This window comes from Tachyglossus aculeatus, chromosome 4 (genome assembly GCF_015852505.1).
Source record: "Tachyglossus aculeatus isolate mTacAcu1 chromosome 4, mTacAcu1.pri, whole genome shotgun sequence".
Classification (NCBI taxonomy): Eukaryota; Metazoa; Chordata; class Mammalia; order Monotremata; family Tachyglossidae; genus Tachyglossus; species Tachyglossus aculeatus.
Genome location: NC_052069.1, coordinates 30,805,696 through 30,827,454, shown reverse-complemented (window position 1 = coordinate 30,827,454; position 21,759 = coordinate 30,805,696).

Sequence of the window (21,759 nt, the reverse complement as noted above, 5' to 3'; positions counted from 1 at the left end):
AGCAAGTGGAAGATGGGAAGCTGAAAATCAAAATACGGAACATTAAAAACATCCAGTCCTTTATCTGCACAAACTAATCAATCACTTACTGGTTGCAGAACACTGTATTTAGCATGTGGGCTAGTACAATTGTTCAAGTGGACGAGATCCCTGATCTCAAATACCAGCTGAAAATCAGACTTCTGACCACCTTGAAGAAATTTGTGATTTAGGATTAAGTGCAATTTAGGTTTAGATATCTTTCTTACCCCAATTATCACAGCTACCCATTGAATGACTTACCTCTCTCAACATATAAAGAACACTTGACTGGTCAAAAATGTATTGGTCTGCTATCAGTGTTCATCTCTATTTTTCCTGGAATTGTACTCAGTGATTCACTGGATTTAAATCTCTTTTATTTCCTAATACTCTCTGAAAGTTTTATATGAAACAGGAAATCCTGGGAGAGTTAATTTCATTTTTATGAGACACATTTTTAAGTATGAAAAGTTTTCAGCTGAAGAAGCAATACAACTCAACTGTCACAGTTCATATTTGACATTTTCAAGCACTGCAGTCCCAGATGTATTTTCAAAGGGCTCTGAATAAATTTATATCTCATCATATATTGTTTTTATGAGTTTCAATACATTTTCTTGAAAAGGAGTAAGGTTTTTTGGTTGTCTTTTAATTCTAAGAGTCTCTCAAATTTTATGTTTGGTAACCCCAGTGTTAAATTATCCTTAGTAAAGTTAGGCCAAAGACAATTGCAGTTTATTTGTAACACCAAACCAAATGGCCCTATATGTTTTACTCCGAAAGAAACTTATAGCATTCTTCAAATTAAAAAGTGAAAAGGGGGAAAGGCTTAGTCTCAGCTCTGTAAGAGAAAATACATCCAATTCTCCTATGAGGTGGGGAGGAGGTGTATTCTTGCAAAATCTCAAGTTAACGAAAATTCATCCCGTGGAACTCATCCATCCTGACAACTCACAAATGTGTACAAACTACTTTTATTAAAACCAAACAACATGAAAACTAACATGGCCAAGTGGATAGAGCATGTGCCTGAGAGTCAGAAGGACCTGAGTTCTAATCCCAGCTCCACCAGTTGTCTGCTGTGCAACCTTGGGTAAGTCACTTAACTTCTCTGTGCCTCAGTATTTTATTCGCAAAATGGGAATACTGCATGCCCCATGTGGGACATGGATTGTGTCCAACCTGATTAACTTGAATCTACCCCTGTGCTTCGTACTATATCTGGTACATAATAAGTGCTTAACAAATACCATAAAAAAATTCATACTGTATCCAAAACACATTATCAGAAGAATAATCCCTAATTCCCTAACCAAGTCCTAGCCAAAAAACCTCATTAAAGTATATATTATGGCTGAACTGAGTTTATGTTGAAGCTGGGAATTGTGAACTGCAAGTTCAGATTTTCATATTCTCCTTTCATGGAAATTATGAGGTTTGGTACAATTACCTTTGAAGCATATTGAAAATCAGTAGTTTGTAAAGGAATAGCTCAGAAATCCTGTTCGATTTTACATAACTACCCTAACTATTCCTCTACCTCACAACCACCTCAAAATGAGTAAATTCCTCACATTTAAATAGGTCATGTTTCAAACAAAAAAGCAATGGAAATTATTTAATTTCTCTAATTTTATTATTTAGTAATACTTTTTTCTTCCCCTAAAACTCCACGCATGAGTCATAATCTACTTCATCACTGCCATCATAAAATTTTTGTTCTTTTCTTCTGGTGTCAGTTGCTGAACGTCAACCTTAGAGAAGCTATGATTTTGATGGGTCATAGCAGATGAGGCAAGTCAGATAGTGTGGTAAAAATTAGTTAGTTGTCTTAGATATCAACGTTAAAGAACCAGTCAATGTAATTATTGAAATCATTTGTGAAAAATCAATTTTATTTGTGGCAACAGGCACTAAGACTATCATATTCTAAAGGAAACTGTGACTAGTATTTCCTATTCTTGTAGAATCCTCAAACTATTTGTCATTCAACCGGAGCATTCAAATAATGGGCCACATTCCATCTGTCAAGTTCACTGATTCTAGTCTATCACACTCTCGTGTTTGTTTCTTTCAGTCCCTGGCAACGTTTTGACTTTTGTTTCTTCATCACCATGATCCTTTTGAAGTTTCAGCTGAAAAACAACTGCTTTTTTCTGGAATTGCCATGTACCAATCCTCTCCTGGATCTCTGCTATCAATGCAATGTTGTCCAAATCTGTTCTTTGCTGCATGCTAAAAACATTTCCTCTACCCAGTGGTTTGCAGTTGCACCCTTTCTGCTTAATGGATGGCAGCTTTTTGGATCAGCTTTTGTCATCCATTTTCTTCATTTGCTCCACCCAATGAAGCTGGTTTGAGATAAGCCTGTCTTCCAAGAGAGTGAACTGACTTGGTTCCAGTACTTCATTATTTATGATCCTGTCTTGTCCCGTGATGTAAAATATGGCCTTAAGCAACACTGATGGAATTGTTCAAGATGACATGTGACAGTGAACACCTCTAACAGCGTCACTCATATTCTACATCGTGGAACAAAGTAGGTGACCACCACTGTTTCCATTGTCAATTATCGTAAGCCAAATTCTCCAGACACTTTAGCATGTGATGACAAGCATGGATTTTTCTGAATCCTCTATGGCCCATGGCCTGACTTGACTCTTGGATGATCTGAGATGAAAACAGATCATAAAAGCCTTAACACTTCTCTGCCATTTATTCTCACCCTTAAAATTAACCATGGCTGGACACTAAAGGTATAAAGAATCAGCATCAAACAAAAATCCTCACCATTGACTTAATCACCTTATCCCCTCCAAGCTTACCCTGCTACTACAATCCAGCCCACCCACTTCACTCCTTTAATGCTAACCTTCTCACTGTACCTCAGTCTCATCTATGTCAGCACTGACCCCCTCATCTACTGGCTTTACCTCCTCAAATCCAACTCTCCCCTCTTCAAGGACTTATTGAGGGCACGTCTCCTCCAAGAAGCCTTCCCTGACTAAGCCCCTCTTTCCTCTTCTACAAAACAGAGTTCCTTATCTTCAATAATAATAATAAAATAGTGATAATAATGGTACTTGTTCAGCACATACTATGTGCCTAGCACTGTTCTAAGCACTGGGGGAGATACAAATTAATCTGATTTGGACACAGTCCCTGTCCTGCATTCACAGATTTCACATTTCACAGATGAGGTAACTGAGGCACAGAGAAGTTAAGGGACTTGCCCAAGGTCACACAGCAGACATGGCAGAGCAGGGATTAGAACCCTCATCTTTCTGACTCCCAGTCTGGCACTCTATCCACTAAGCCCCACTGCTTCCACCATGAAGCTTTCCCCAGTGAAGCCCTCATTTCCCCTTCTACCTCTCTCCTCCGCATCACTTGGATTTGTAGCCCTTAAGCCCTTTTTATTCACATTACCTTCAGTTCCACAGCACTTATGTACATATCTGTAACTAACTCTAATGTCTGTGTCCTCCTCTAGACTTTAAGCTCTTTGTGGGCAGGGAACATGTCTACTAACTCTCTTTTATTGTATTCTCCCTATCACTTAAATGAGTGATCTGCATATAGTAAGTGCTTAATAAATACCAATGATTAATTGACGAGGGAAACAATAAGGCAGTTGGATGAGGGGAAGCAGAGGCAGCAGGCATGCATGACCCATTAAAGGGGTTTGGACTGGAATTGTATTTATTGAGTTCTTTACTATATGCAGAGTACTGAATTAAGCACTTGGGAGAGTACCAATATATCAGAGTTAGTACACATCTCCAGGCCACCAGTCGCTTAGAGTCAAGACAGGGAGAAAGACCTTAAAATAAATTAAAGGTGTGTACATAAGTGGGGCTAAGGGTGGGATGAATAAAGGATTAAAATCCAAGTGCAAGAGCAATGCAGAAGGAAGAGGGAGTAGGGGAACTGATGATTTAGTCCAGAAATCCCACTTGGAGGAGTTGTGATTTTAATAAGGTTTTGAAACTGAGGAGAATGATCGTCTGTCAGATGTGAAAGGGGAAGGAATTCCAGGCCAGAGGCAGGGGACGGGCAAAGGTTCAGTGGCTAGATAGATGAGATTAAAGTACAGTGAGTAAATTGACATTAGAGGAGTGAAGTGAGCATGCTGGGTTGTAAAAGGAAATCAGCAAGGTAAGATGGGAGAGGGCAAGGTGATTGAGTACTTTGATGCCAATAGTAAGGAGTTTGATGTGGAGATGGAAGGGCAACCACAGGAGGTTCCTGAGAAGTGGGGAATATGGACTGAATGTTTTGTCCAGAAAACGTTTTGCCCAGAAAAGAAGTCTGGGCAGCAGAGTGAAATATGAACTGAAATGGGGAGAGATGGAAGGCTGGGAAATCAGCAAGGAGACTGTGGTATAGGATAAGTGCTGGGATCAACATAGTAGCAGTTTGAATGGAGAGGAAAAGGTGGATTTTAGCCATGCTTTGAATGTAGAACCCACAGGATTTGGTGAGAAACTGAAAATGTGGGTTGAAAAAGAAATATGTGCCTAAGATAATGTCAAGGTTCTGGACTTTTGAGACTGGGAGGATGGTCATGCTCTACAGTGATAGGAAAGTCAGAAAGGTGATAGGGTTTGAGTGGGAAGATAAGGAGGTCTCTTTTGGACATTAAGTTTGAGGTTTCAGCAGGATATCCAAGTAGAGAAGTCCTGAGCAGGAGGAAATGTGAGACTTCAGAGAAGATAAAAGATCAGGGTTGGAGATATAGACTTCAGAATCATTCACATAGAAGACATAGAAGCAAATGAGTTCCCCAAGGGAGTAGCTGTAGATGAAGAATGGAAAGGGACACAGAACTGAACTAAAGGATGCTGTGGGGTGCAGAGAAGTTTTATTTTTATTTTTTAAGGAGAGGAAAGTAGAGCAGTTAAACCTGATTGTCTGGGAGAAAAGAAGAATGACTATAAGTGTTTTGTAGCTGGGAGATAAAGAAGCATAAATCAGCTAACTTCGCTCTTCTGGGTACTTATTAATATTGCACGTCCAAAACAACCATGATTCAGATGAAGGAAGTGACAAGCGCTGTTATGATACTCTGAGTAATCATTGCAACAGGCAGACTCTACTCTGAGGGCTGGTCATACATGATGAGGACACAAGAAAAGGAATTTATCATCAGACCCTTAAATGCAAGACCAGCAATGACTTCAGGACTGTTGTCTATGAGAAAACACGGTTTTTTTTCTAATTCTTTAATGATCAAACTGACACATAATCATAATAATAATAATAAATATTTGTTACATGCTTACTATGTTCCAAGCACTGTATTAATCATGTCCCAGATAGAGTCCACGATCTCCGTAGGAGGGAGAGAAGGAAATGAATCCCCATTTTGCAGATGAGGGAACTGAGGCATAAAGAAGTGAAATGACTTGCCCAAGGTCACATAGCAGACAAGTGGCAGAGTTGGAATGAGAACCCAGGTCCTCTGACTCAGAGACCCATGCTCTATCCACTAGGCCACGCTGCTTCCCCTTCTCAAATAATTTGTCTTGCCATCTGAACAGTCAGCAAAAAGCCAACAATGGGATATCGTGTACAGATGACCTCTCAGGTCAGGAAAAGAAAATACTGACTATACTACACGCATGATTCATAAAGATAGAGGTTGGGCTAGGCCAAATTGGCAAATAAAGTTAAACATAAAATATGTAAACAAACATAAATTTTGATTTTAATCTCTATTACAAAGCAGATATTGTTTGTTAGAATTTCCTATTGTTTAGACAGTTATTACCAGGGCATTTAATGCTGAGTAGAGTAACTCCCTTAATAGCCAACAACCTTGGCAAATTTTCTCATAAAAAATGAATGCACTGCAAAAGAATTTGGCAAATTCAATTCTGATTTACATGTTCCTAAAATACCTCACTTACATTTCATGTTATTTGGAAAAGGTAATGTCTAATCTAATTTTCTAAATTAGCTGTTTTTAAAATCTTTGAAAATATCATCTTATCCTACGTCTACATCCAATGTTAATTCTAAGGAATGAATGAATTGAATTTGAAAATCATTAACATTTTTAGTTTAGAGATAACGAAGTGATAATAGTCACTTTAGTTACAGCTTTTTTGAAAGTTGCAAAGTTCTAAAATAATCATATGTTATAGGAATCTTTCAGAATTTATAAAGTGATTCACTTGAGCCTACTAGTAGTAGTAGTAATGGTGTTTATTAAACCCCCATTGGGTGAGCCAATAATAGCAAATCAATTATTTTTTATTTGAATAAGTTTTTAATGCCATAAAAATCAAGTCCAGTATTTTCAGGAAGTAGGAAAATCATTTAAATCATCCTTCTAGTCTGTAAACTCTGGGGTAGATACAAGGTAATCAAGTTGGACACATTCCATGTCCCATGTGGGGCTCAGTCAATCCCCATTTTACAGATAATGTAACTGAGAAGTGAAGTGATTTGTACAATGTCACAAATCACACAAGTGTGACTTTCTCATAACAGTAGACGGCACCACCATTTTCCTTCCAGTCTCACAAACCCATAATCTTGCTGTTATTATTGACTTCTTTCTCTCATTCAACCCAATGTCTGTCTCCGCACCTGCAGACTGTAAGTTTATTGTGGCGAGGAAACCTGTCTGCTAATTCTGTTCTACTGTGCTCTCCCAAGTGCTTAGTACAGTGGTCTGCACACAGTAAGTGCTCAAAAAGTCTGACTGGGTGAATGAATTAAGTGATGGTGCTGGGATTAGAGATCCCAGCTCCTATGCTCTATCCACTAAGCCATCCTGCTTCTCTAACTTCTTACTATCAGTGAATCAATCATATTTTTTAAGCACTTACTATGTGCAGAGCACTGTACTAAGTACTTGGGAGAGCACAATAGAACAGAATTAGCAGACAGGTTCCCTTGCCACAGTGAGCTTCCAGTCTAGAGTGGGAGACAGACATGCGCATAAGTAAGAAATTTATAATATATAATTTAAATACCTGTACATATCTTCATCTTACTATGTGCCAATCATTGTGTTAAGCACTGTGGGAGATGCCATACCATTAGGTCATACACAGTGCCTTCCCCACAAAGGAATCCCAATCTAAGGCTGTGGGAGACAGGTATTTTATCCCCATTTTACAAATGAGAAACAAGTCCACTTTAAGTGACTTGCTCAATATCACTTAGCAGGCAAGTGATGGAGCTGGGTTCTCCTAATTTTCAAACCTTTGATCTCTCCACTAGGACAAACTGCTTCTCAACAGCTTCGCACCCCTCTAGAGTGTCAGGACCTGCTAAATTGTAAACTCCTTCACAGCAGGGAGCCTCTCTACTAATTCTGCTTATTTTAAATGGCAGGAGGTAGATGACCAGAAGAGCTGTCATGACTAGCCAGATGAATTCCCAAAGACCAAAGTTAAGGGATCCACAATTCAAAACATTTCTAAACTTCACCCATAACCACCCCTCTTTCTGGCCTTTCCCATCTTGAAACTTTCTAAATGCAAATTACTTCATTATTCCCATTATTCAACTCAATTCAATCCTTTTAATGGGTTTAATGCAGTGTAACTGCATTGACTGATCTTAATTACAGATTGCTAAATACCTTGAGGTTTGCTCACATTAATTTGTTTCTGAGCTACCTGTTTTAATTTACTACAGGGAAATGATATTAAAGTGCCTGTCATCTTTTCAAGGTTTTTGATTCAATATCTTCCACATTCAGTCTAAAGAGACAATTTTCAGAAGCAGAAAATACCTGCTTAAATTTTCCTCAGTCTCAATGATAAGGTGACTAAGAAGCAAAGACTTCAATATTTATATAGGCCTTTCACATATAGCTTTGTCTTTTCTCTTGATACATTTAAGAAACATTTTATTGGCAATGCATGAGTTGAGTGGTGCCCTAAACCTCTTTTCACATAAAAAGTCTATCAGATTCCTTATTCATTTCAGGCGGCTTAGTTGATTTATGGTTTCCTGTCTACTTCCTTTAAAATTAGCCATATATCATTTCATAAGATCATGGTGTTCTAACACCCTGTTCCACACATTAAAGTTTGGGAATTTGCATAAAATCATAGTTAAATATACCACAAACGTATCATCATAACAAGACGATAATGTCACTACTGGAAGTAAGTAGGTGTCCAAGGAGACAGTATAACTGAAAAGACCAAAGATGATTCTCATCCTGTAAGATCAATAGGACAAGCAGCTGGGGAATTAGCTCAAATGGTAAAGCACTCGTTTAGGATGTGAGAGGTAGTGGGATCGATGCCTGCATTCTCCAATTGTGCTCCGTAAGTTGTCAGCTGTGTGACTTTGGGCAAGTCACTTAACTTCTCTGTGCCTCAGTTCCCTCATCTGTAAAATGGGGATCAAGACTGTGAGCCCCCCGTGGGACAACCTGATCACCTTGTCACCTCCCCAGCGCTTAGAACAGTGCTTTGCACATAGTAAGCGCTTAATAAATGCCATCATTATTATTATTATTATATTATCTATAAGACCTCTACTGTGCAACCCAGAAACTGTACTGAAAACAATGGGAAAAAATAGTTATATAGTTGTCCTTTTACACCACCACCAGCAAAATTCACCTATGAGCTGAAGAGGGCAAAGCGAGATTTACCTTTCCAGCAACATTGGCACCCATGAGGGTTGTCCCTTGTGTTGTACTGAAAGTTTGCAGCCTGTTTGAGTGTTTTATCATTTGCCCTCGTCTCTCTTTCTGGGCAAAGCTATGGCTCAAAGAGAGCTGCTTCCATCTTGATGGCAGTGAACCATGAGGGTGAGCTTTCTGCACAGCAGCTGTGTGGTTATCCTGCCGTGGGAAAATATTGATAATCATGTGAGTTACATGAAAAGGGGCAACTAGGGCTAAAACTGCTTTTGTTTATAGAAAATACATATCCACTCCTTATGGTCAAAAGGGGTGATGTATGAATGTGACTTTTCCTTCAAGAATTTCTAGCAATATCTTTGAGAAGTTTGGCATCAGGTTTAGACAACTACTGAGTCATGATTTCCATTAAATTTCAGTGTCACTGCATCATTTCTCCTTAGTATCATGGAATGAAGAGAGTCAGTGTGTCTACATTGAGGGAGAGTACAATGTAACAGAGTCGGTAGACACATTCCCAGCCCACAAGCATGTAGTACAGTGTATAGGACTCAATAAGTGCTCCATAGCTGTTGTTTATTAAATGAAGCTGGTATATTTAATAGTATTTATATTTATTGAGAGCCACCTGGCATGGAGCAGTATAAAAATAAAAAAGTGATATGCTACCTGTCCACAAGGAGTTTACACTCTTATGGGGGTGACAGGCATAAAAATATTTATAATTAGAACAGTCAAAATAAATAATTGAATATATAATTTAATAAAGATATACACATGAGTAGTGAGGGTATAAGTAAGTTCATATTTGCAAGAGTTAGCTGATTCATTCAATCATATTTATTGAGTGCTTAATGTGTACAGAGGACTGTAGCACACGCGTGCTTGGGAGAATACAGTATGACAATAAACAGACACATTTCCTGCCCACAATGAGCTTACAGAGTTTATGTGGAGCAGTGAGGCCTAGTGGAAAGAGCATGGGCCTGGAAGTCCTTGGGCAAGTCACTTAACATTTCTGTGCCTCAGTTCTCTCATCTGCAAAATGGGGATTCAATGCCTCTTTTCTCTCCTACTTTGACTGTGAGCCCCAGGTAGGACCTGATTATCTTATATCTACTAGGTGTTTAGTACAGTGCTTGACTCATAGCAAGGGCTTAACAAATATTATTATCTTTATTATTATTATTATTATATGGCTTAGGGTCCTAGGAAATTAATTGGAGAAGACTTCTTGGAGTAGGAGGAGGGAATTTGGTAGAGCATAAAATGTGTGAAAATCTGTGGTCTGCTGGATATAGGGAGGGAGAGAGTTCCAAGCTGGGGAAATGGCTAAGCAAGAGAATAGGAACAGAAGAGTTGAGAACAAGTTACTGTAGTAGTAGTGGAGGTAGTACTAGTGCTAGACAGAAGTGAAGTTTTTAAAAATCTGCACCACAACTTGAAAACCAAATTGAGAAACATATGTGATACCCAAAACTTCCACACTTCGCTAAGACATTTATATGGCCCTGTACATGCCGTCATGGTACCTCTGAAGAAATGAAGATGGCTTCAGTCTTATCACAAAGAGGGATAATGAGAAGATGATAAAAACATTTTAACATACTTCCTTAATACTCCTTCCTCTATTGAAAATAAAGCCCTCCTCTATAGCAAACCTCCCAATATAGGGAGATAAGGGACTGGGAACCCTATTGAAGAAATCACCACAGTAAAGTCATGATAAATGGAAAAGCATCTAGACCCACTGGCTTACCTCCTGAGATCTAATATGGCAGACCCACCCTACTTGAACACTCAGACAAACTCTCCCTTAACATATGGACTATTCAGGATATGTCCCAGGAAAGATGCCACCAACATCACCAATCAAGCAAAAACTCCTCACTCTAGGCTTCAAGGCTCTCCATCTCCATCAACTTGCCCCCTCCTACCTCATCTCCCTTCTCTCCTTCTACAGCCCAGGCCGTACACTCCGCTCCTCTGCTGCTAACCTCTTCACTATGCTTCATTCTCACATGTCCCGTCGTCGACCCCTGGCCCACGTCCTTCCCTTGGCCTGGAATGCCCTCCCTCCACACATCCACCAAACGAGCTCTCTTCCTCACTTTAGAGCCCTACTGAGAGCTCACCTCCTGCAGGAGGTCTTCCCTGACTGAGCCCCCCCTTTTTTCCTTTCCTCCTCCTCCCCTCCCCATCACCCCTCTCCCTCCCACTGCCCTACCCCCTTCCCCTCCCCACAGCACTTGTATAAATTAGTACATATTTATTACTCTATTTTATTTGTACATATTTACTATATTTTATTAATGATATGTGTATAGCTATAATTCTATTTATTCTGATGGTATTGACACCTATCTACTTGTTTGGGGTTTTTTTGTCTGTCCCCCCCCCTTCTAGACTGTGAAATTATTCTGTATCTACCCCAGCGGTAGATTCATTCATTCATTCATTCATTCATTCATTCATTCAATCGTATTTATTCAGTGCTTACTGTATGCAGAGCACAGGTCTAAGTACTTGGGAAGTACAAATCGGCAACATATAGAGATGGTCCCTACCCAACAACGGGCTCACAGTCTAGAAGGGGGAAACAGACAACAAAACAAAACATGTAGACAGGTGACATAACATCTAGACAGGTGACAAAACATGTAGACAGATGACAAAACATGTAGACAAGACAGATCATCCTGTATCTGCTCCAGGAGGGCAGAGGAAGCATTTTAAGGACTGGTAAAACAATGCCTCACACAATGCTGCATCACAACTGAAAAGTGGGAGTCAATTGCTGTGGATAGACCTGCCTGGTGTACTGTCATCAAAAAGGGAATAGTTCTCTTTGAGGAAAAGTTTCCTATGGAAAAAATGTCAAGGAGGCAAAGGAAAAAACAGCACCAGGCACTACAACTCCTAGAGAAGCAGTGTGGCTCAGTGGAAAGAGCCCGGGCTTTGGAGTCAGAGGTCATGGGTTCAAATCCCGGCTCCACCAACTGTCAGCTGTGTGACTTTGGGCAAGTAACTTAACTTCTCTGTGCCTCAGTTACCTCATCTGTAAAATGGGGATTAAAACTGTGAGCCCCCCTGGGGACAACCTGATCACCTTGTAACCTCCCCAGCGCTTTGAACAGTGCTTTGCACATAGTAAGCGCTCAACAAATACCATCATTATTATTATTATTATTGAGAGATCTCCTCCTCCAGGAGGCCTTCCCAGACTGATCCCCCTTTTACCTCTCCTCCTCCCCATCCCCCCACCCTATCTCCTTCCCCTCCCCACAGCGCTTGTATATATTTGTTCAGATTTATCACTCCATTTATTTTACTTGTATGTATTTACTATTCTATTTATTTTGTTAATGATGTGCATATAGCTTTAATTCTATTTATTCTGACGACTTGACACCTGTCCACATGTTTTGTTTTGTTGTCTGTCTCCTCCTTCTAGACTGTAAGCCTGCTGTTGGGTAGGGACTGTCTCTATATGTCACCAACTTGTACTTCCCAAGCACTTAGTACAGTGCTCTGCACACAGTAAGTACTCAATAAATATGACTGTGAGCCCACTTTTAGACTGTGAGCCCACTGTTGGGTAGGGACTGTCTCTATATGTTGCCAATTTGTACTTCCCAAGCGCTTAGTACAGTGCTCTGCACATAGTAAGTGCTCAATGAATACGATTGATGACTGACTGAATGAATGAATGCAAACACTGAGTACAAGAAACAACTGTTCAGTGAGCCCATGTGGCCAAGACTGTGGATCCTATATTGTCCTTTTCAGACACATAAACACACACACACACACACACACACACACACTTTACCATCAGTGGTTTCTTTTTTTTTAATAGTGTTTGTTAAGTGCTTACTATGTGCTAGGCACTGTACTAAGCACTGGGGTAAATACAAGGTAATCTGGTAGGAAAACGCCCCTGCCCCATATGGGGCTCACAGTTTTCATCTCCATTTTACAGATGGGGTAACTGAGGCACAGAGGAGTTAAGTGATATGCCCAAAGTCACATAGCAGATATGTGACAGAGCCGGGAACAGTAGCCAGGTCCTTCTGATCCCCAGGCCCATGCTCTATCCACTAAGCCAAGCTGTCTTTTTCCAATACTAGGGTCAAATATATATTTGTAGTAAGGTAGCAGTGAAAGTACTAGTAGTTAGTAGTAATAAGTAGTAGGAATGGTAATAGAATTTATTTTGAGGGCCCATTTAATAGAATGCATGGTAGCAGGCACTTAGGAAGTACAGAAGAGCTTTGAAGGAGATTGTGGGGAATATTTGTTTAATGTAGAGAGACTTAGGAAAGCAGGGAAGGAAGGGTTTTGAGAAGAGAAATATGGACAAAGTAATCTTTCATAAAGGTGATCTGTGTAGCATCACGTAAATATATTGGAGGAGGAAGCTACTAGCGGGACAGCTGCAATATTCTAGAGGTGACATATATGATAGTTCTAGAATTTTCTCCACAACTTTAAAGTTATGGGCATCTTGTCGACTCATCTTGTCTATAAATCTTTAATCAATCAATGGCATTTATTAAGCGTTTACTATATGCAGAGCACAGTACTAAGTGCTTGGTAGAATACAATATAATAAATTGGTCAAACCATTCCCTGTCTACAGTGAGCTTCAAGAGTTGGGTTGGAGATCATCTTATTTTTTTTAGAAGCCGGATCTGAGGACCTTGCTAGTCCTTATGAATAAAGAAATGTTTTTATCTGGACATCAATCTAGCTTTAGTGTATTGTCTCTCCTGCCAATCAATAGCATTTACTGAACACCTACCATGTTCAGAGCACTGAGGATAGCAGAATTGTACCAACTGTATCATTGCTTGGGAGACTAAGAAATGTAAATTTAATAGGAACTAGTTCTAGTTCTAGATTGTAAGTAGTCAGATTTTTTGTAAGTCATTTTTCCTTTGTCCCAGATCACCTAATATACTCCCAAACCCTGTGGAACTTTAACGAGTACTGAGTCATGATGAAAATGAATGACATGATTAAAAAATATTGCAAAACTTCAAGGAGTACACTCTCTGTCCTACATAGTATTTTAATTATTGAAATATTTTGTTTGGTTTTACAAGCAATGTTTTCCAAAGTAGAACCATGTGGAATTTAATAGTAACACAATGTGTATTCAAAGGCATATTTGTCATTAACAATTACATTGCTTATTCAAAATAACTGTAACAACCAAGTGCCTAGAGCCTGGGACTGTAAGTCAGAAGGGCATGGGTCCTAATTCTGGCTCTGCTGTGTGACCTTGGACAAGTCACTTCACTTCTCTGTACCTCAGTTACTTCATCTGTAAAATGGGGATTAAGGCTATGAGCCTCATGTGGAGCAGAGACCATGTCCATCCTAATTTGCCTGTATCCACCCCAGAGCCAAGTACAATGTTTGGCATATAATAAGCACTTAATAAATGTCACTGCTATTAAAAGGTTATATATATGCCCTGTAGTCAGCCGTATGTTGAATCAAATTCCATAATCACCTATGCTACACGTGGTTTCAAGCTATGTCCCTTTGGACATAGCTTGACTTTTTCTTGTCACTAGGGTGTTATTAGTAATCAATCAATCAGTGGTATTTATTGAGCGCTTACTATGTGCAGAGCACGTACTAAGCACTTGGGGAGTATAACAGAATTAGCAGACATGTCCCCTGCCCATAACAATTTACATAATAATAATAATAATAATAATAATAATAATAGCATTTATCAAGTGCTTACTATGTGCAAAGCACTGTTCTAAGTGCTGGGGACGTTACAAGGTGATCAGGTTGTCCCACAGGGGGCTCACAGTCTTAATCCCCATTTTACAGATGAGGTAACTGAGGCACAGAGAAGTGAAGTGACTTGCCTAAAGTCACACAGCTGACAATGGGCGGAGCCAGGATTTGAACCCATGACCTCTGACTCCAAAGCCCGGGCTCTTTCCACTGAGCCACACTGCTTCTCTACAGCATCAATCAATATCAATCAATAGTATTTACTGAGCACTTACTGTGTACGGGGCACTGTACAATGTAACATGGTTGGTAGGCATGTTCCCTGCTCACAACAAGCTTACAGTCTGAAAGACTGTAACTCAGTAATTTACTGACTCATTTTTACTACTACACATTACAATTTTTTTCTTCTTCTTGAAGAGTTGATTAAGACAAGAGTTGTGTAACAGAAGTCTGCATTTTCTAATAATATTGTTAAATATAGTATTTTTGAATACTTACTATGTGCCAGGCATTATAGTAATAACAATTACTATTATTATGGTACTTGTTAAGTGCTTACTATGTGCCAAGCACTGTTGTAAATACTGAAATAGATAAAAGTGAATCAGGTTGGACACAGTCCCTGCCTGATATGGGGCTCACACTCATCCCCATTTTACAGATGAGGTAACTGAGGCCCAGAGAAGTTGTCCAAGGTCACTCAGCAGACAAGTGGCAGAGCTGAGATTAGAACTCAGGTCCTTCTGACGCCCAGGGCCATACTCTATCCACTAAGCCATGCTGCTTAAGCACTGGGTAGAGTACAAACAAATCAAACACCAGCCCTGCCCAACATGGGTTCACAGTCTAGGAGAGAGGAAGAACGGGTATTTATCTAATCCCGGCTCCACACTTGTCTGCTGTGTGACTTGGGCAAGTCACTTAACATCTCTGTGCCTCAGTTACCTCAACTGTAAAATGGGGATTAAGAATGTGAGTCCCACGTGGGACAACCTGATTACCTTGTATCTACCCCACTGTTTAGAACAGCACTTGGCACATAGTAAGCACTTAACAAATACTGTAATTATTGTTGTTATTATTAAATCCCCATTTTACAGATAAGGAAACTGAGACACAGAAATTAACTCACTTGCCCAAGGTCACACAGCAGGTCGATGGTAGAGCTGGGACTAGAACCCAAGTGCCCTTGTTGTTAGGCCCATGTTCTTTCTATTAGTTCACCCTTTAAAGTTGATCATTCCAGAGAAATGAAAATATAAACTGCCATATAGGCTAGATCAGTGGTCAAATCAGCTAAAGCATTCTGTCTCTGACAAGACATAGTAATAATAATAATAATAATGATAATGGCATTTATTAAGCGCTTACTATGTGCAAAGCACTGTTCTAAGCGCTGGGGAGGTTACAAGGTGATCAGGTTGTCCCACAGGGGGCTCACAGTCTTAATCCCCATTTTACAGATGAGGTAACTGAGGCACAGAGAAGCAAAATGACTTGCCCAGAGTCACACAGCTAACAATTGGCAGAGCCGAGATTTGAACCCATGACCTCTGACTCCAAAGCCCAGGATCTTTCCACTGAGCCACACTTCCTCTCATGTCATACGATCCTGTAAGCTCATTGCAAGCGGGGATATGTCTGTTATATTGTACTCTCCCAAGTGCTGTGTACAGTGCTCTACACACACTAATCACTCAATAAATGCAATTGACTGACTGACTTAAAGGAAAAGTGATGGTAGACCTGACTGACAACTAACTGCACAGTTATGGATGCATGTTATGCTAATTTATATGTACTTAGTATTAATTTCTGTCTCCCCCTCTAGACTGTAAACTCACTGTGGGCAGAGAATGTATCTGTTATAGTGTAGTCTCCCAAGGGCTTAGTACAGTGCTCTACACACAGTTAGCACCCAATAAATATGATTGGCTGATTATGTTTTCACATCCCAAACTTTCTTCTCTCATAACTCACAAAGGCCTATCCTTTCGTTTTTGAATTTATTTTAACCTTCTGGTATCACTCACTCTTCCCTCTAATGTCCCTAATTTCTGCCACTGCAAATCCCAAGCATTTCCTTCTGACTGGAATTATAATTGACCTCTCATTCTAAATGAATCTGAGCCCTTCATGAACCCAATAGCATAGCCTAGCTTCCAGAATCCCTCTCAGGGTCCCACCTGGAGAGTTTCCAGTACTTTACCAGCCTCAACTCGAGGACGGAGAGTCAAGCAGAGTCATATCCATTCCATTCCTAGCTTGGGCAGTGACTACTGAGTGGAAAGCAATCTGCTACAAGTCAAAACTCACCTGTGCTGGAAAGCAGTGGCCTGGGAGAGAGTCAAGAGTGAAATCTCAAGTTTACTGTGCGGGAGGAGGCAATGGTAAGCCACTTCCGTATTTTTACCAAGAAAACTCTGTGGGTAGACTATCAGAATGATTTACTCCGTGGAAGGAGGCAATGGTAATAATAATAATAATAATGGCATTTAGTAAGTGCTTACCATGTGCAAAGCACTGTTCTAAGCACTGGGGAAGTTACAAGGTGATCAGGTTGTCCCACGGGGGGCTCACAGTCTTAATCCCCATTTTATAGATAAGGTAACTGAGGCCCAGAGAAGTTAAGTGACTTGCCCAAAGTCACACAGCTGACAATTGGCGGAGCCGGGGTTTGAACCCATGACCTCTGACTCCAAAGCCCATACTCTTTCCACTGAGCCAAGCTATAAACCACTTTCGTATTTTTACCTAGTAAACTCTTTGGGTACACTATCAGAATGGGCAGATGGTGGTGTGTTCTGGGAGAGATGTGTCCTTGGCGATGCTTTGGGTTGGAGACGACTCGACAGTTCATTCATTCATTCAATAATATTTACTGAGTGCTTACTCTGAGCAGAGCACTGTACTAAGTGCTTATATAGAAGGCAGTATGACATGACAAGACTTTCCAGGAATCCTGTGGTAATGAATGTCATAGATTGACCCAGTACATAACCTGCTCCAATCTGATCTTTCACAGTCTGTGTAGTCAGATGTAGCCTTTTTCCCATCCACCCACTGCCTTTGGCCTGCCTAGATTTCAAAGACTGACCTTTCAAGGACTCGATCAACCAATGGTATTTATTGAGTACTTGCTGGATGCACAACACTGTACAAAGTGCTTGAGAGAGCACAATATAATAGACAGGATTAAGACTACAGAGGAATGAAAAAAGAAACTTGAAACAAGTTGTCCATCTTTCATTAGATGGATTGACACTGGGGTTCCCTGAGGGAACTTGAAGTTGGGGCCAGAAGTCAATAGCTCCAGTATATCAGGGGTACAATTCCCACCGATGCTAGCTTGGTACTAAGACTTGTTTTTCCCATGTAGACTTTGGTCAAAAGCCTAATTTTGCACGAGAAAATCCCTTTTAAAAAATTACATGGGACCCAGGGTGGATATGGTAAGTAAATTTGCTTTGTCTCATCCATATTCTGAGACTGTTGAATGACCTCAAAAATACAGATGCAGTAACCAAAAAGTACATATAAATCAGTTTAGCGGCAAGACAAGCATCTTGTTTAATTACTCTGCCACATTATTACAGCTAGTAATCCACTGAGTATTCTCTTTGTAGATAAAGTCTTTCTAGGGGAAAAAAAATCTGATGCATAATGATAAAGCTCAGTGATAGTCATTGACTGAAAGAGTTTTAATAGAAATTGTTCACTTTAATTGTAAGTAAATGACAAATTAATTGTTCACCTGTTGGGGATTATTTGCTTTAGAGGCATAAAAAATATGGTTTTGGAAGCTCATTATTTTGAAGAGAGGGGCTCCTTTACAGATGTGACTATGAGGAAAAGGCTATGTTTCTAAAAAGGAATAAATCTTAGTTTCCTCTGTTTTGTGAAAATCCTCAATGGAAACAGAGATGATGTAACTGATGCACCAAGTCCCAGCAATCTGTTTTCAACATGGCCTGAGGATGCTTAGTTGAATCAGAGAAGCAGCATGGCTTAGTGGAAAGAGCACAGGCTTGGAAGTCAGAAGGACCTGGGTTCTGATCCCAGTTCTGTCACTTGTCTGCTGTGTGACCTTGGACAAGTCACTATTATTGCTGGTTGTACTTTCCAAGCATTTAGTATAGTGCTCTGCAGACAGGAAGCACTCAGTAAATATGATTGAATGAAATGAAAGAATGAATTTCTCTGTGCCTCAGTTACCTCATCTGTAAATGAGGATTAATCAATCAGTTGTACTCAATCCCTCTGGACTGTAAACTTGTTAGGGGCAGGGAATATATCTGTTTACTATTGCATTTTACTCTCCCAAGCACTTAGTACAGTGCTCCATGCACAGTAAGTGCTCAATAAATACAACTGAATGGATGGATGAATTTATTGAGCACCTTCTATGTGCAGAGCACTGAACTAAGCACTTGGAAGAGTACAATATAACAGAGTTGGTAGACATATTCCCTATTCACAATCAGTTTAAGACTGTGAACCCCATGTGGGACATGGATTGGGTCCAACCGGATTAACTTGTATCTACCCCAGGGCTTAGTACAGTGCCTGGCACATAGTAAGCACTTAACAAATAGTTTTTTTTTTTTTAAAAAAAAAGAGAACCATAGTAATACTACGTGCTAACCACTGGAGATAGTCAGGTCAGTCACAGCCCCTCCCCACATGGGGCTTGAAGTGTAAGGGGGAGGGAGAACATGGATTTGCTCCCGATTTAGGCCCAGAGAAGTTAGGTGAGGTGGCCAAGATTACATAACGGGAAAGTATAAGAACCACATTTAGAGTCCAGGTCTCCTGTCTCCCAGCCCTGAGCTCTTTCCACTGGCCTATGCTGCTTCACACCCATCCTATTGGCTAGGAAGGGATTATCTAATAGTTCAGCCTTTCCCTGCCCATGCCTAGGTAACTCTGTGTCACTTTTCACCCGTGAATTCATCCAACCCTAGAACCTAGTGATATTTTCAGCCAGCACAGCTTCCTGTGGTAATCAATTCCATATGCTTCCCAACTGCTCTGTGAAGATTTCCTTCTTACCATAAATAATGTATAACATGTACTGAAGGGGCTCTTTATTTAATCAAGAGACTTTTAAGTTGACTCCAGTATCAATAACCAGATACCTTCATGCCTCCTGAAGAATTACATACTGTTCCCGGGCAAGGCAAGTGCTGGACGAAGCAGTTTTGTTTGTTGATTATCTGTGTGTGGAAAACAGACCACAAGAACTTCACCAGAAAAGTGTTGCTGTCAGTGAAGGTACCCTGCCTACTATAAACATCAGCTACAGAGAGTAAGCCTAGAGTACAGATTCTTTAAAAACCTTTCTGTGACTCATTCAAACACACACTCAGTTATGATTCCGAAAATTATGAAGAATTGTATGCCCTAGAGAGGATCTTTTTTCTGCCATCCCCTGGATTTTTTTTTAACTTTTTTTTCAATGGTGATGGACAGACAAGCATTGACTTAGTGGCCAGGGGGTGTGACAGAATCCTTTATGATGACAGACTCCAGGAGGCCTTCCCAGACTGAGCCCCCTTTTTCCTCTCCTCTTCCCCATCTCCCCCACACCACCTCCTTCCCCTCCTCATAGCACTTGTATATATTTGTACAGATTTATTACTCTATTTTACTTGTACATATTTATTATTCTATTTATTTTGTTAATGATGTGCATAGTTTTTACATACAACCTTTACATACCTAATTTCAAAACCTTCCTAAAATCCTAACCTCCTTCACCAAGCCTTCACCAAGTAACATATTTACTCATGTGACTGCCTGCCCTTTATGATCCCCCTCACCAAATTTTGAGGCGGAAATAAAAGATTATTTTTATAAGCAGTGACTGTTGGAGGTGCTGGGGTGGGAAGAGGAGATACAGGCTCATACAGGAAAGGATGCTTCTTCACTGAGGAGTGGAAATCAAGGGTAAGAAGAGAGGAGAGGTGGATTTAATTCACAGAGTACCTATTGTATGCAGTACTTGAGAGAGTGAGATAGAAGCTAAGTGATCTCCGGTGCCCTCTGACCTTTCTCTCTCCATTTTCCTGGGGGAGAGAAATCCATGGGAGATTTGAAGTGAAAAGGAATTAAAATGTGGGCAGAGAGGCTTGGCACAAGGCTATGACCCAATTGATGCCACCATGAACCTCTGGACAGTAAACTCTTTATGGGTAGGGAACATGTCAACTAATTATGTTGTATTGTAGTCTCCCAAGTGTTTAGTATGGTGTTCTGCACATAACAAGGGCTCAATGAATACCACTGACTGATTGATTCATCAGTACCGCATATGCTATCACCCAAGTCAGGCAAACGGGCCTAAGCTTTCAAAAATATGCCCTGCCTCCTGGCGGCCTTTCCATATTGGTTTCTCATCTATTATAGTCCAACTGCCCCGTCAGCACTTCAGTACCACCTAAGGATTTAAGAACTGCTGGTTCAATCTCTCATCCTGTCCCGACTGGACTGCCAGTCAAGCAAAAACTCCTCACTCTCAGCTTCAAGGCTGTCCATCACCTTGCCCCCTTCTACCTCACCTCCCTTCTCTCCTTCTACAACCCAGCCCACACCCTCCACTCCTCTGCCACTAACCTCTTCACTGTACCTCGTTCTCACCTGCCCCGCCATCGACCCCCGGCCCAGGTTCTTCCCCTGGCCTGGAATGCCGTCCCTCCACACATCCACCAAGCTAGCTCTCTTCCTCCCTTCAAAGTCCTACTGAGAGCTCACCTCCTCCAGGAGGCCTTCCCAAACTGAGCCCCCCTTTTCATCTCCTCCTCCCCATCCCCCCGCCCTACCTCCTTCCCCTCCCCACAGCACTTGTATATATTTGTTCAGATTTATCACTCCATTTATTTTAGTTGTATGTATTTACTATTCTATTTATTTTGTTAATGATGTACATATAGCTTTAACTCTATTTGTTCTGACAATTTTGACACCTGTCTACGTGTTTTGTTTTGTTGTCTGTCTCCCCCTTCTAGACTGTGTGCCCAATTTTGGGTAGGGACCGTCTCTATATGTTGCCGACTTGTACTTTCCAAGCACTTAGTACAGTGCTTTGTACACAGTAAGTGCTCAATAAATATGATTGAATGAATGAATGAATGAATTAAACTGCCAGCTCCTTGAAGGCAGGGATCATCAATCTACTCTATTGTTATACCTCCCAAGGGCTTAGTACAGTGCTCTGCACAAAGTAAGTCTCAATATATACTATTCATTAATTCAGTACTCACAGTCCCAGAAACGCTTATGCACACATACCTTTACACTCTATTTTTCCTGTCTCTGTAATTTATCTTAGTACTTGCCTCCCCTGCTATACTGTA